Consider the following 17,764-nt stretch of genomic DNA (forward strand, 5'->3'; position numbering starts at 1 on the left):
CCCTCACCACATCTCCTTTTGTCCCTGACAAGCCCACCTCTTACACGAAAGCTTCAAAATTTCCTGCCTTGCGTGCTACCATGGCTAGTGAATTTGAAGCTCTCCTTTGAAATAAAACATGGTCTCTCATTTCTCCCCATCCCTCTCAAAATCTTCTTGGTTCAAAATGGGTCCTTAAGACCAAACGACTTGCCGATGGAAACATTGAGCGGCACAAGGCTCGCCTTGTTGCCAAAGGGTTCCATTAACAAGCCGGACTTGACTATTCGAAGACCTTTAGTCCGGTTGTTAAGCCTATTACTATACATCTTTTGATCTCTATTGCAGTGTCTCGGAAATGGCCCCTTCATCGGTTGGATATACATAACGTATTCTTGCACGGGGACTTGGAAGAAGATGTCTTTATGCAGCAACCTACTGAGTTTGTTCATTCTAATTTTCCTCATTTTGTTTGTACATTAAAAAAATATATCTATGGCTTGAGACAAGCCCCTAGGGCTTGGTTTGCAAAGCTTAGTTCAAAATTAATTCCATTCAGTTTTCATGCTTCCAATTCTGACTCATCCCTCTTTATATTTACATCTACTACTGCCTCTGTGTATGTTCTAATTTATGTTGATGACATTGTTGTTACTGCCTCTGATTCTTCTCTCATTACTGATTTTATATCATCTCTGTTTGCATCTTTTCCCGTCAAAGACCTAGGTTCACTTCATTTCTTTTTAGGAATCCATGTCTGTCGCACGACTAAAGGTCTCTTTTTATCTCAGTCTCGTTACATCTCTAACCTATTAAAGAAGACTAATATGCATGAGTAAAAAACTGTTTCAACACCGATGTCAACATATGCTAAACTTTCAGCCCTTGATGAGTCCTCTTTTGAGGATCTTTAGCTTTATCGAAGTGTTGTTGGTAGTCTCCAGTATCTTTCCTTCACTTGTTCAAATATCTCGTTTGCCGTCAATAATGTCTGTCAATACATGCACTGTCCCTGCCATTCTCACTGGCAAGCTGTTAAACACATACTTCATTATCTCAAACTCACCATCTCTCTTGGCCTATTTTTTTCCTCTGTCTCTCCCCTTAAACCAATAGCATTTTTAGATGCTAATTAGGCTGGTTGCCTGAATGACCGGAAATCGACTGATGGTTTTTGTGTCTATTTTGGGTCTCACTTAGTGTCTTGGAGTTCCAAGAAACAACCAACAATAGCTCGATTCTCGATTGAAGCAGAATATAAATTAGTTGTAAATACTGCTTGTGAACTTCTGTGGATACAAGCATTGTTAAAAGAATTGGGAATTTTTATTTCTGAGCTAATATTGTTTTACACTCATGGACTAAACATGTGGATCTAGACTATCATTTTGTACATGACCGTGTTGCTAACAAAACTTAACTGTCTCCTTTGTCTCAAGTATAGAACAAATTGTAGATATTTTCACTAAGCTACTCTCCTCAGTGTGATTTGCACTCCTACATTCAAGCCTCACCATCCTACCGGTGCCACTTGAATTGCAGAGGATATTAGAGCATGTGTACCTGCCTTAGAGGATAACACCTCACAAGCCACGTCCACTGCATTTGTTGCATGCCCTCAACAGAATGCCACCTCCATTTCATCTACTGATCATTCTCAACAGCATGATATAACCAACTTTGCTCCATATGGAATATTATAGATCCTTCTAGATTGATTCTCTTGTAAATGATACATTTTGCTTTAAATATGAGTGCTACTGTACTGAGGAAAACAATGTAGACGAGGAATCCTTTTATTCAAATACAATATTTCTTTGATGCATTCTTACAAACTCCTATCCTACACTTATTTTCCTACTGGTTTCAACAAAATCCGGCACAAAAGAAATTCACAGGGATTGCCTTGGAGTAATTGAGCACACCCATCTTACTTAAAGGTTCCAAATCATTCAAATCTGCATGTATAATAGCCTCACTAATAAATGAGGGGACCATCTAGCCCCCTCGAGAGAAGGATGAGAAAGATCGTGGAAAATGGTTTGTAGAGGAGGTTCCCCTTTGGGATATTGGTTGAATCTGGCTTGTGAAAAAAATGTGAGTGTGAATACCTGGATCAAAGATTCACAATCCAGCACAAGAAACCTGAGTATTTCAGAAAAAAATCCCTATGGGAAGATCTCGATGGACATCACCCCTGGCTTCACGCTTAATAATTTCCCCATTAGGAAGCAGCCGCGATGCTCAATCTTCTGAGAGTTGAAAAATTAATTTTGGTTCTAGACTTCTAAGGAAAGATGGAAGAGAGATTTCTTTTGAAATAGCTTCTGTGGGCATCGTAGCAAACTCCTCCACCTTCGCTTCCCTTTTTATGCCCTCTTCCACAGCTTGGTCTTCTTAGGCCAAGCACTCTTCAGTGGACACCACCATTGGCTCTTTCACCTCTACTGCACTTTCTTTTTCTTCCTGCATAGTTTGGTCATCATCCGTTGTTCTATTTTCTTCAAGCACTACTGATTGTTGTGTTTCTTCGGTTGAATCTGTATCTCCCAAGTTCTCTTCAGCAGCTTCCTGGTCTTCAACAACTAAGAGCTTTTGCTTCCTAACCTTTAATCTCACTAATTTTCAAATAACATCATACCGATTAGATATATTGTTCTACTTTACCACCCAATGAAGCATCATATATATCAAGTCATTCAAGCTGTTATACTCTTTTCATTAGCATCTACCCGCCACTATAAGGCCTCCATGGATCGCCAGCTCTAGATACCACTTGTTTGGACCCTGTGGGTTATGCTACTATGAATTGGAATGTAATAAGGGATACATGTAATGGAAAATGAGACGTTGTAGGAGTGAAATCAGAATTGCATATGAGATGTTTGTGATAATGCCTCGTAGCGCCATATGTTAACTGATAAGGGAAACTTCAAGGGTTGCTAAACCTCTTTACAATATTTAAGCTAAAATCTAGATTATAAGATAACTCCCATTTGGGTAATGATACCCTTCACTCCCATTTACAATTTGTTTACAATTAGTCGATGTGGTAGCTTTTTTTGCTTTTAAAATCGCTTCTCAGCAACAAAATCTGTCAAGATATTTCAAATTCAAAAATAAATTTAGTCCCCCTCACACTCTTCCCCCCTACATCCTCTCTTTAACAGCTCTGTCCATTAACACCGTTCGGCACCACCATCTCAGGTGAATCTCTCTCCCTCCATCTATTCTCTGCCCCTCCCCGACTCTCTCCCTCCCTCTCTCTCTACGATTTTGACCAAAAATGGTTAATGTTTATTGGTTACAACCTTCATTGCTGCCATACACACTGCCTAAGACACCCTTCTCATGCCTCTAGGTAGGTCCCAAGTCATTCTTCCCCTTGATTTGGTCAAGCTCAGTTCTGATTTATTCAATATAGGTCCATTTTTTCCCCTAATTTGGTTGTGATTACTGTGTATTTGGTGGCCGATTGTGATTGCAAAGTATTTTTCTCCTTGAGTTGATTGCATATTTAGCCCTCAACCTCTTCACAATTGAAGCTTTCAACGGAATCCATTTCCATAAATAAATCTAACTGACCAAATAAACTATAGCTTTGGATTAAGCTATGTCTAAAAAAAGGATATAGAGATATTTGAAATGGAAAAACGAAAGGATCTAGGAATTTAATCAAAACCCAACAATATTTGGGCTTGAATTTTATTTGGGGAGGTGAGATTGATGTCTCCTGTTTTTCTCAAAATTTTCATGGCGCAGGGTCATTGACCAGCCCAAAAATGCAAAATTACCTCTATATCCATTCTCTCTCTCTGTCTCTCTCTCTCTCACACACACACACACACGTATATGAATATTTGACCCAAAACATATATGCACATCAGTGTCACAAAGGATTCTTCAAAAACCACAAACTTTTTTCTTTGCATTGTGCACTTGCCAGTGTTCTTGACTCTGCCTGAACATTTTTTTTTAGTGGATATTAATCAAAATTCGTACTTGTCTTGTTACTCTTGGGGTTTTATTTTTCTTTGAGGTTTTATCAAAGACCTTTATTTGTTGAGTTCTTCAAGCAAAATGTGAAATATTAGTTATTCATCCTCATGCATTGCTTGGCTTGAAATATGTTTATAAATTCATTTTAATGCAGGTTTGAGATTTCAGCACCATTGGAGGGATGCTTGGATTATGTCACAGTTTTTCGGTTTTTGGTTGAATTGTAATGTGTTATAGATAAGCACTAAATTAGTTTTTGGTCATGTTATAATGTGTACAGTTCTGTTCAAGGATGAAAATTAGTTTTTTAGTCAGGTTGAAAATTAGTTGTAATGTGTAGATTGGTTGAAAATTAGTTGTATGTAATAGATAAGTGAATAAATAGTAGTAATGCATATAATTTTTGGCCGAGTTGTAATGTTTACTATTTAGTTGTAAAATGTACTCCAATTATATTGAAAAAGTATCGTGTTGAAAATTAGATGTTTTGAATTGAAGTAAAATTGTTGTCATGGAAGTTGCACTAGACCAGAAAGCATTTGATCAGCTTAAGCCTTGAAGGTCAATCTTTCGGCCTATCTGGCATCTTTTGCACCATGCAAACCCTCAAATTCGTGTTATGGGCTAAAAGTGTTTATAGATGGCTCTTGGAATGACACTAAAAAAAGAGTGGTGAGATAAGAGGTGTATACCTGATCTTCACATGAAAGTATGACAGTTTGAGTGACTTTCCTCAATTTTTCTAATTTTTTTTACTTAAAGATATGAAGGAAATTAATCAACTTATGTCTATATGCATGTGTAATGAAAAAAAGCAACAAATAAATCTAACTAGAAGTGTAATGCAAGCACAACGTTCACCTGCAATTAACCAGCAAATATTCACATTAAGTGAGAGAGGAAAATATCATTGGCTTATTTATAACATGATAAGCTTTAGTGGAAGCTCCATTAATTGCTTTTAGGTTTAATTTAAATTAATTGATGGGTCATAAGTACAAGTTGAAAAAGATCCATCGCACTCAAAGTGTGATCCCATGCATTCTATGGATCAATATTTTGCTCCTACTTGTTTTGTTTCCAAGTTCAACTCAGTGCTGAACAACTTTTGGTTCCCTCATCATCCTATATTTGGATATATCGTGTTCGTCCATTAAAGGACTTTGAGCAGCTTCAGCCACCACCTGCTCATTTAGTTCCCTATCTATCATGCTTGGACCATATTCAGGGACTTTTGGATTTACCCAAGTAAAAAATTCAAATGACGTGCAAGCTGCAAACCAAAGCAATAAGATGATTTATCCAAGACGGACCATATTCAAAGTGCACGAAATAAAAGAATAAATAATATATTAGAGAAATGAAAAAAGAAAGAGTGGTGTTATGAAAATATGGCATGAGCTACCAAAAGTGAAGCATGAATCTGTAACAGATATGCCACTTCCATAAATTAATGCTTTCAAAGGCTCTTGAGTTGCTGACTTCTCATCAGAAAGCACATCAGCTGATGCATTAATTGATTCCTCCAAAAATCATAACTGACACTATGTGGCTATACAAAATAATTCCTAATTTTTTTGATGGGTGAAGTAAATCAACAAATGCATGTAGGGAGCTATGCAAGTGGTGGAGGTGTGGTTCATCTAAACATTCACCTATGACAAGCAACTGGTGGAGAGATTCTTAAATTGGAGATTAGAATAAAATGGAAAAAACAAAGTTCTCTCTATGCAAAATTGGAAAAACAAAATTACTTGGAAGGATCAAGAATCAAGAATAGATCTCTACAAACAATTCAATCCCAAACTGACTCCACTTATGAAAATGACAACAAGTGCCATGAGTTTGCAGGCAAATTCATGTATATTACCTACATAATCTCAACAAAAAAGAGAAAACAAACCTATTATATTAAACTACAAAATGGATCGTATTCTAGGCCTCCCATTTTGCTTGAAGAATTTAAAAAATAAAGGTCTTTGATCAACGAAAACCTCAAAGAAAGATAAAACCCCAAAGATGATAAGACAAGTACTAATTTTATTAAATTTTGATTAATATCCACTCAAAACAAAATGTCCAAGCAGAGTCAAGAACATGAGCAAGTGCACAACAATCTCAGCTCCCCAAATAAAATTCAGGCCCAAACACTGCTGGGTTATGATTAAATCCCTAGATCCTTTAGCTTTTTCCATTTCAAATAGCCCTATATCCTCCTTTTTTTTTTTTTTTTTTTTAGACATAGCTTAATCCAAATCTGTAGTTTTTTTGGTCAGTTAGACTTATCTGTGGAAAGGGATTTCGTTGAAAGCTTCAATTGTGAATAGGTAGAGGGCCAAATACCCAACCAACTCGGCGAAAAATGCATAGAAATCACAACCAGCCATCAAATATGTTGTAATCACAACCAAATCAGGAATAAATGGACATATACCGAAAGAATCGGAACTGAGCTTGTGACCAAAACAAGGGGGGAGAACAACGACTTGGGGCTTACCTGGAGGTGTGAGAAGGGTGTCTTAGGCAGTGTGTATGGCAGCAATGAAGGCTGTAACCAGTAAATGTTAACCATTTTTGGTCAAAATCATAGAGAGAGAGAGAGAGAGAGAGAGAGAGAGAGAGAGAGAGAGAGAGAGAGAGAGAGTCGGGGAGGGGTGGAGAATAGATGGAGGGAGAGTGAGTCACCTGAGATGATGGTGCCGAACGGATGAAATTTTGTTTTTGAATTTCAAATATCTTGATGGATTTTGTTGCTGAGAAATGATTTTAAAAGCTTTGAAAGGAAAACAAAAATAAGCTGCCACGTCATCCGATTGTAAACGAATCGTAAACGAGAGTGAAGGGTATCATTACCTGGAATTTTCTCTCTTGCTCCCCTATGTTCCCATCGAAAAATTTAATTACAAGTACAATTATGTATTAATATGTACACCAATATAATATAATTGGTCAAAAAGTAGATTTTATTGAAAATAATGCCAATTTAAATTTTGAATATAAATGAATCAATATTGATATGCAAATTAGTATGCGACTTTACTTGTACGTAACAAGTTACATTGAAGCTACTATGTCTAGGGCTTAAAGTAAAGTCTATAATGGAAAATCTAGACATATTAGCTTGAGACATGAATATGTCAAACAATTAATAAGTGATGGAATTATCACTATTGTATATCTGCGGTCAAGTAAAAACTTGACAGATCCTTTCACAAAGGGACTCTCGGGAGATTTGGTGAATAGTACATCTAGTGGAATGGGTTTGAAACCTTTCTTTTAAAAAGTCACCTATAATAGGAACCCAACCTTACACTATTAATAAATAGTCTAGGTTTAATGGGTAATAACAAGTTACAGTTAAGTGGCTGGAATAGTACTAAAATTTAATTTAATTGTGAGAAACCCTTCTAGGATGGTCAGTGCTAGCTGTTACGCTAAATGTAGGATGGGTATTATGCTCTTAATAAAGTTCAATAGTTGAATTAGTGTCTGAAGTAACAAAGACATGAAAGGAACTTTACCTATGTGAACATAAGAGGTGGGGATAACTTCTAGCAAAAGTTTAAGGTTTACTTTGTAAATGTTCATGAATGCCAGGATGGAGCACGTGTATTAATGCAAATAATTGGTGAGTTATCTTGCTAAAATTGGATGGAATCATATGTGTGATATTTCCGTTCTTAACGTATAGAGTCTTGGTTTAAGCCTAGGCCACCATTGACTTTGTTAATAATTTGAGATACTTACACTAATTGAAGGTTTAAGTCGAGAGATACCTTCTTGTATGCATCAAGATATCAGTATTTGACTGAAAATTTAATATCGCAATCTAAGCGGGGGATTGTTATATTTATTATAGATTGTGATATTAAATATGTAAATTTATTGAATGTGGGTTATTATAGATTTCAATGAACCATTATTTCAACGAAATGCATTGGTTCAGTGGTAGTGATGTGTTGTTTCAAATGAAAGGGTAAGAGTTTGAAACTCCACAAGTGCACTTTCATTTATTTTGTGGAATAAGTAAAGTGTTGGACTTGGATAGGCACAATGCTAGGGCTGAACAGGTTGGGCCAAAGAGACATAATGTTGGAGCTAAAGAGACACCACGCATGGGTTGAACCGGTTGGGCCGAAGAGGCACCACACATGGGCCGAATAGACACAATGTCTGGGGTGGGTCGAAGAGGCACCACGCATGGATCAAACCGGCCCGTGCGGCCCGTGTGAAGACCTACTTGGTGTGCTTCAAAATCATTTCAACAGAAATGTTGAATAGGTGTGATTTGAACCAGTGACCTCCCTTTAGGAAGAGAGCTGTCCAACCACTTAACCAGACATGTTCTTTGGTCTTTCAATGAAACAACATGACCTTTAAGCTATAACTACCAGTTGAAAAGTCACAAGTTAAGAGTTGTGATTTTTCACATGGTGTCACTTCACCCTCTATAAATAGAGGATAAAACCCACAAATTTAATTCATTCCATTCTCTCATTTTTTCAATCACTTACATAATTTTGTAGAGAAACTCTGAAGGAAAGACTTCAGAATTGCTATCTATAGTTGGTGACTTTGTTGTGTCCTGGAGGTGAATTGCTTGTAACCCGGAAGCAAACTCTTTCGAGTGGGGGCAATTATCATCTTAAAGATAGTGTTTTACACGCATCAAAGTCACATTTATTTTTTCAGATTACTGTATCCACACAACTTTCTTTAACAGTTTTCAAGCACTAAAACATAGGAACGAGTTCCCCACATCGGTGAAGTCTAACGACTTTGCCAGCCCTCCACACTGCAATACAACGGAAGGCACTTTTCCTAAGAAAAGCCAAAAAATTCCAGCCAAATATCAATCTCAGCGATTTTAAACTCGCTGTAGTTCCTCCGGTACTATTCCTCCATTTCTGATATACTATAGTGGAAGTTAAAAATCACCGCTAAAAGCAAAGGATTTCCCGGCGATTTTATCATCGCCGCTATCGAGATAAAAAACTAAAAACACATTTCCCAACAATTAGAAAATCACTAGGAAAGGTTTTGCCAGCAATTTTTTAATTGCTGCAATTGAGTTTTTTGTTAGTGAACTCAGTAGCAGCGCTTATTTAATCGCTGGCAAAACCTTTCCCAGCAATTCCCTAATCGCTGGGAAATGTGTTTTCGATTTTTATCTCAATCGCAGCAATTAGGAAATTGTTGGAAAAACCTTTACCAGCGATTTCCTAATTGTGGAGAAAGGTGTTTTCGATTTTTATCTCAATCGTGGCGATTAGGAAATCGTTGGCAAAACCTTTCCTAACCATTTCCTAATAGCTGGGAAAGATGTTTTCGGTTTTTAAACTCAATTGTAGCGACGAAAAAATCGTTGGGAAAGGTTTTACTAGCGATTTCCTAATCGCTGGGAAATGTGTTTTGGTTTTTGAACTCAATATTGGCGATTAAAAAATCACTGGTAAAGGTGTTGCCAGCAATTTCACAATCGCCACTATTGAATTTTTTGGTTTTTTAACTTATAGGCAGCGATTGAAAAATCGCTAGAAAAACCTAAAAATCGACTTTTAATAACCCAATATTCTTACTGGGTCTCATTTTTTATTGTTCCCAAAGCCTGAAAATTAACTATTTTTCCTCCATTCATTCAAATGTACCTGGTTGACATTACGAACTAATTATCCATGCATCAACAAATATATATGAGACCATTCAATTCAATAATTTCTTCAAGCTCGTGTATATTTTTACACTGGGTGGTGCATTATACTGATCATATCAAGTACAAGCTGAGCTACTAATTATATAATATATAAACATCATTGTTATAATAGATTTGAGGACTCTACTGTCATTAAAATAACTGCTACCAAGTTCCACACCTCTTATCACCTTTGATCGAGAAAGGTGACGAACCCGAAGATAGAAAACTCATGTTACTACTACTCAGCCCAAGCTTGAATGGCCATATCACCCCACTGATCATAAAACTCTCCTCTTCTGCATGAGGTCAGAACATGCGTGCTATTCAATGCCTAATGTAAGAGTGAAATGACTAACCATTACTAAAGCAGATGAGTTACTTTACAAAGACATGAAGGTTCATTTTTTTTAAAGACAAACAAAAAGCTGGACATTGAAGCTAGCATTGAACAATTTCAATTTGAGATTTTTAACAATTATCTCTACTATATGACAATACAATTTAGAAGAAAATCAATCAATCTATGTTCATTCAGCCTTTATTTTCTTTTCCCTCCAATTCTCACTCTACATTTTATTTGTATTCGTTGTTTTTCTTAGTCTGACCTCTAAATTGATACTACACTCCATCACTTTCTCATTTTTTAAGTAAATCTCTATAGATTGTTCCCATTCTTACTTCTCCACTTGTTTAACATTAAATCTATATTGAATCAATATAATAAAACTTTTATACGTAAATTTTCTTCATAATTATGGCTCCATCTACATCTCGAGAACATGGAGGACGTGGAGTACATTATTGTATGTTGTGCTTATTTATTATTTTCTTTTTTGGTTTAAAATGTAATACCTTTATATAATTCAATTATGTTTTAGAGAGAACTCACCCTTGATTGAAGTGGAGATGAAGTCAAAGAGAGCATTAAAACAAAGTTACAAAGAAGTTACAATGGCTATCACAATACTCTGCACAAGATAAACCCAGATTTACTCAACAAAAGAAGAAGCTATTACTCATGTCCTCCTAGATGATTTGAATCAAACTGATTAGAAGATATTGTTTCATCAATGGACAGACCCAAAATGCAAGGTATCACACATTTTAGAACTATTAGAACTATGAATATATATATATATATATATATATTCATTCATAAGCTAATGTGTTAGACACTACTATTAAACTTTCCAGCAAATCTTCACAAATAAAAACATACCAGAGAAATTAATGGGCCCTCCTCTTCATCAGTTGTAACATGAGTCATCAAGGCCAAGTTTTTTACCATTCCACAAGCTTCACCTTCAGGGGTATCACATGGGCAAAGCATGCCCACTGTAACAAAGTGAAACAGCACAAAGACATTAATGCATAAATATGCAGTTACAGAAATCTAACAATTTATGATGCAAAACCGTGGCTACCACACAATGGTAGCAAAGTGAGCTTTGAAGATGCAAGCAGAAAAACAATGGTTTAAGGTCAGCACTCACTCCTGGCCTCTTTAATTAGGCTCTTTAATTAGGGTGGCTCTACAGCCACCAGCTAGTGTATTTTGTATGTTTTTATTTTTATTTTTAAACACAATCATTTTTCTAATACTTTTAAATATTTTTTAAAAAAATAAAAAATTCACAACATTATTAAAAAACACTTTCTTAATTACTAAGTAAAAATAAATAAAAAATCCCAGCGCGTAGAGCCCCAAGAGAAGAGTAGCATTTTCTCTTTAATTATATTTATCTTATCAGGAATACTGCATTCATTCATCATGCTCTTTTTTCTCACGCAGTACTGCATGCATGTTACAAAACATATATTCTAGATACTTTAAGAAAGAGAGAGGCCAGAGAGTAAATAATCCTAATTGCGTATGTACTGGAACATATCATGATCTATTTGAGATTTGAGGATACAGTTTGCTACTTTTGTTAAAATAAACCATCAATTAATTGAATTCACAAACCAAAAAGTAAAGAAAACCTAAAATATTTGAAGGAGAAAACGCATAAAAAGAGCTAGCAAGTGTTTCATGAGATTATATTTTGGAATAATAATATATGGTCGAAGGAATTGAATGGTGGGGCAAAATGAAGGCTTATATTTTGTTTCATGTGATTAAATGAATGGTCTCAACATGCTATACAGTTGTTGCTATAAAGTGTATATAGCAATACAGCGGTTCCTTAGTCTTGTTGACAAGACCATGTACCTCTTTCACTTTGAATATTCATTACAAATAACTAAATAGAAAGTTGTTATTGGTGTAGCAAGCAATGGAGAGACATCTCATTCTCAACAATCATACAATATCCCTTTGTTATAAACTTTTGCGGACGACTCAACAATCTCAACAATCAACAATCATAAAATGACACCAAAAGAAGAAATGTTCATATGATGGTATATACCATAACAACTACAAAGACATGACAGAAGATTTTACGGACGACTCTTAAGCCCACAATATCTACAGTATAAAGCACACAAGATTAATGTAACGACAAATTTTATGATCCCTGAAATGATAAAAGATACGTCTCGTTCTACACTTGGGGCAGCTAGTTGTGCCAAAAACTAGTTGTTTTTATCTGCCTTTTCTTTCACATCATGCAAAAGCTTCAACAACATGACAGAAATTATAATAAGCCTATTGCAAAAAGCATTTACTTCTTTTAGAGACTTAAATTTCCTAAAAATGTAAACAAGGGCAAAAAATGCCTCCTTAAACATCCCTCCTCTTTTCTTCCCAGAAAAGAAAAACATTCAAACCGAAAAGAGTTGATATAGTAAGGTATAAAATCCCGCCCTCTTCTTCATTCAAACAAAAAGAAACTGATACATTGAGGTAAATTAAAGCAGTACAAATAAAACCAAAAATGGGAACACATAGATGCACAGGCATGCATGCCCACACAGAAGTACTTGTTACATACATTCTGAAGAATCTGGTCTGTATCTGGCTGTCTGATATTTCTGCAATTCATGGGGGCAAAATCTAGTGTTGAAGAAAAGCCCATGAGAAATTTGGAGCTGCTATAACGTCAAACATTCAACAGAAGTCAATATAAGTTAGAAACAAATGCATATGATGATATCAATCAATGTTAGCTAAACCAAAAACATTGAAAAGAAAAAACTACAAAACCATTGAATTATTAATGAAGAGCTGCTACAATTCCAATCCAACTCAAAAATAGTTCTCTATAGCCCACTTTTTCAAGATATAAACAATCAGTCAATATCTCCCAACAAATTCAATGGAGAAAATAAGAGAAAAGCATAATAAACTTATAACAAAGCTGAAGTGTAGGAGGCATATAGGGGCTCAACATGGTCAATGGTCAAGCAGAGGAAATGACCACAATCACAGTAACAATATAATAATAAGTTGCTTTTGTGAAATCTCTCACAATGAAAATGGCCATCCGGGTTATCCTACCATAGAGATTGAGCCTCTCTCCACAATAGCTGCTGATTTTACAGCCAGTCAATGACTCGAGGAGCCTAAAATTGCACTACCACAGATTTCTTTTGCACTTTCATGATGATAAAGTGCACATTTATGATGATAAAGTGCATTCAAACTAGCTCTAATCTAGAATATAAACAGGTCACAACCAACAAGAAAGGGCATGAGAGTAGCCACAAAAGCTAAAAAGCCACACACCAGATTCAGCAAAATGACTACTAAAATCCTGAAGACAAGAAATGACATAACATAGCTAGATCACATTAGCCCAATAAATATGGAGAATATTACAAACCCATTAGAATATCAATAACTAGAGAACTTGATCATACAGAATAAACATCACGTGTACTTAGAATAAACATCACGTGTACTTGGGCTATGCCTATTTACTTAGAATAAACATCTCTTACTAATTATAAAAAAAAAAAAAAAAGAAAAAAACTTGTAAACTTCTAATGAAGTGAACCTTGAATATAATCAACCTTCCTCTTATTAAATACATAAACACATAACCAAGAGAATCCAGATAATCCCTTCTACTTTTCTCTACCAGTAATACAGAACATGATTAGAATGAAAATAATGGTGACTAATACAAATGTATTATAACAATAGTACTGTTATTAGTTGGAAACATGAAAATGACAATATAGCATCCCAATCCAATTCCAAGGTGCATATTGACACATGCATACCGAGCTGTGTGTGTGAGGTTCTTGTTTTCCCTAAAACAAATAAATAACGGATAGGAAGGTGCTAGGAAACTTAGAAAGGGTGTTGGTCAACAAAGAGGTAACAAATAGGGTGGCCGACAAAGATTTAACTGTAAAACTGTAAAACGGATTAAAATAATAATAATAATAATAATGGTTGACAGAGTGCCATGAATGTCAAATTTCTAGTTTTTCTACTTCCAGCATACACAATGATGTAATTCCCAACAACATGGACTTGTCTTCAGAAAGTGAAAGTTAGACCATTTTGGCAGATATAGTAAATCACAACTTATAAGTTGTTGTACTAGCTGCACCTTCTAACAAAATTAACGCCATTAAAAAAAAAACGTCATTTTTGTGCAAACATAAATTTGGTTTTTCAATGAGACTATGCAAGACTTATACACTCTAATATAGTTAAGATATATTTAATATTGCTCCTAACTAAAATAACTAGAAATTAACTTTTATGATCTTATAAAATTAGAAAACTATGAAGAAGTTAGTCGTCAATAAATCTAAAACAGTTTTTAAAATTCATCAATTAGTCACTTATATGAGCTAGCCCTACCTAAAGTTGGCCTATTTTTTCCTTTTAGGGGTTTAGTATACAAATTCATTCTGGCATAATATGTAAGAGTATGGTTTTTCCCCTTTACCAAATTAATATTTGTTCTTATAGTTTGGTACATTTTCCTATAGGATTTTAACTGTGAACTCGAATTTGGACAAATTTTGTCGGTATTGTTTTGCAACAATTAAAAAAATAGATCAATCTTAAGCTTACCCTTGATCTAAATCTATATATAAACACAAAACACATCAGTATTACACAGAGGAAACCAAGCCTTATTTTCAAAATTGGCACTTAAACCGCAAAAGGCAGATACACAACATTTTGAACCAAACAGAGGAGCTAATACATTAGTTACGCATAAACAAAAATTATTGACCAAAAAAAAAAAAAAATACAACTTTTGCAATGCAACCTATGCATGAAGGGGGGAAAACAAATAAATTGGCAACAAGCGATACCTGGACGGCGATGATATTCCCTAGAGCAGAGGACGATTATACTGGATTGCGGCAAAAGTTCAACTTGGGAAACGAAATGGAGGCACATAACCTCAGTTGTAATGGAAGGAAACGTAGGGTCACAATGTCGTTACTAGCCGGAATGAAGGGAACTCGATTTTTTCATTTTGCAGGTAGTCGAAAATGGAGAACCAACAACGGAAGGGAGAAGGGTGTGGGAAAATGGGACAGTGAAAACGAGATTTGGCTGAAGACGGAGGAGGTGACGCCTTGAACAAACGTTGGGAAGGGGCCAAATGTAGGTGGTCTGAAATCAAGGGTTCGTCGAAGTGCAGAAGCTGGGTGTTGGGGGAAAATGTGTTTTTCCGGCTCCGGGCGCCGCGGGGGGGGTTGGGGGGGGAATAAAGTAATCCAACTAATTTTGTGCCCACACGATGCAAAGCGACGTAGTTAATAGCGTCGGAAAAAAAAAAAAGTTTTCCCAGCTATTTTAATCATTACGAGAGTCCTGATTAATGGCCCAGCTTGTAATTGGTTGTATTTGATTAAGGTTCTGCTTGCAGTGAGAATTCTCATATAGAATTTTGAGTTTTAAGATTAAATATTATTTTAATATTATTATATTGAAATTTGAAAAAGTTAAAAAAAAGTTAAATTATTTATTATATTTTGTATGGAAATTTGAGAAAGTTGTAATGATGATGTGAGAATTTTATATTTGAGATGAAAATTTCTTGAAGCCAAGCAAAACCTTAAACTTGTAGTGATTAAAAAATTGCCGCAAAAGGGTACCTTTTCCAACGATTTTATTTGTAACGATTTAAAAATCATTGGAATAGACCAAATATCTTGTAGTGCCATCTCTAGCTACACAGACAGTGCTGCCAATCTGCCACCCCTAGACTATCGCAAACACAATGAGTTTTCTCTCCCACTCAATGCAATATGTCCCTAGCACTCTCTGCACCTCTCTTTTGTTTAAGAGTTGTATTTAGAGTGAATCACTTAGCTATAAAGTTTGTTAAGATTTTTTATTTATTTATTTATTTTTGGTTAAGAAGTTAAACTTAGGTGTTAAGATTTTCATTTTGACCAGTTGGTAATGGATAAACCCTATCCTATTTTTTTATGGAAAAAATAGTTCAAATCTAATTCTATTAGAGGGTCTCTAGCCTAACATATAAATGAACGGCCTATGTACACCATCAATACTATAATAAAAAAGAGACATAGGTCACAAGATTCTCTTCCTACTCAAATATTTATTTCTTTTTAAGTAATGAGTTTTCTTTTAGCTCTTGCTCGTTCTTGAATCCCCATGGTAGGATGTATGCAATTTATTATTTTTACTGCTATCTATTTTGTATTTTATATGAAAATATTACATGTGGTATCGGAGCCACTTTCATTCCTGTTGATTCAGATTTTTTAGAGAGATATATATATATATATATATTCTCCTTTGACCATGAAACTCTATTATTATTGTGTTTTCTTTAGGAGATCACATTTGGTTTGATATGAGAAATCTTATGGCCTTTTGTTGTTGGAGTAAGAATACGTACAGTTTAAAGAGGTTCTATCTAGGAGATTAGATTTTAAGTGGGACTAGTGTGACCCCTCCAATCTTTCTTGGGAACCTTGAAGTTTTGTCTAGAAAAGAAGAATTTTTTTTGAGAACTTACTTAATAGTACTATTCATTTTTACGGTAATTTTTTTTTTATAGGTAAAAGAATTTTTACGGTAAAATTCATTAAGGCGTTGACAAGTGCTAATTAAGGCTATGGGCCTATTATGAAGTTATGATTTATTGGCCCATATTATTATTAGGCCTTTGGGCCTCTAATGAATTTGTTGGCCTTATTAGGCCTTTTTGGCCTTTAATGAGTTTTAAGCCTTTCATAATGGGTTATGTAGTATTGATCCACATAGAACAATTTTGACCAACCCAATTTAATTATAAGAATAAAATATTAACTTTTAAATAATATTTTATTATTTGAAAAAAGGATTTTACTCCTTGGCTTGTTTTTGGATTGTTTGTTCTTTGTGTTAATTTTTGGTAGATCAATATATAATATTTTTCCTATGGTAAGATGCTAGAGGTTATGATTATTTCAAATATTTTGGGAGTAGCCAAAGCATCCTAATTTATAATGATAATCATATAAAGTTTTAACTTCATAAAGATATATTAGCATCTGTGTTGTGATTAATACATTATTTTAGTAACCTGGCCTCAAAGGGAGGTTATTATTTTGTAGTTTAATTAGAATAAGTAGATGGTTTCATGTTGATGGTAGATTTTCCTACACCCAAAGATATGGAGAATTTATTTATTAACATTAAATTATTCTAGTCTTATTATTTAGATATTTAGTAAATTTTTGTGTAATGCAACCTCTATTTATAGTTGGTTAAAATTTACTATTAGTTAAATTGACATTGGTTGATTTAAATAAAGTTAAAATTCATAGTATTAAAGTGTTTCTTGGTTATTGTAGCTTTAACATTTCCCACTTCACCTTTTGATGATATTATTCGAATTCTGATGCTAAATGATGATAATTTCTCTGATTGGAAAGAAAATATTCTTCTGAAATTGGGGTGGTTAGAGCTTGATGTGGAGCTCTGTGTGGACGAACCATGCACCCTCATGGAATCAAGTATGCTAGCACAGATTTCTAAAAATGAACGGTGGGAGCGATCTAATCGCTTATGTTTGTTGTTCATGAAATCTCACATCAATAAGAGCATTCAGGGTTCTATCCCTGAAACTGATAAGACTAAAGCATTCCTGAAGGCTGTTGAGGAACAATTTATTTGCTCTGTCAAGGCTTTAGCTAACACCCTAATGAAGAAAC

At 34.9% G+C, this 17,764-nt stretch overlaps 1 long non-coding RNA gene across 3 annotated transcripts; it reads right to left on the reverse strand.

The window, feature by feature from the left end:
• Window positions 1-4,913: 4,913 nt before the first annotated feature.
• Window positions 4,914-15,311, reverse strand: LOC122295661. Of its 3 annotated transcripts, XR_006238207.1 has the most exons (6): window positions 14,900-15,311; window positions 12,610-12,706; window positions 10,893-11,008; window positions 6,664-9,969; window positions 6,476-6,526; window positions 4,914-5,251 (listed from the first exon to the last, which is right to left on the reverse strand). It is a non-coding gene; the product is annotated as an uncharacterized LOC122295661 (long non-coding RNA). The 3 variants fall into 3 exon arrangements; XR_006238205.1 differs by having other exon boundaries at window positions 6,476-9,969; XR_006238206.1 differs by having other exon boundaries at window positions 6,476-10,004.
• Between the last annotated feature and the right edge of the window lie 2,453 nt (window positions 15,312-17,764).

The sequence above is a fragment of the Carya illinoinensis genome, chromosome 15, assembly GCF_018687715.1.
Source record: "Carya illinoinensis cultivar Pawnee chromosome 15, C.illinoinensisPawnee_v1, whole genome shotgun sequence".
NCBI classification, from domain to species: Eukaryota; Viridiplantae; Streptophyta; class Magnoliopsida; order Fagales; family Juglandaceae; genus Carya; species Carya illinoinensis.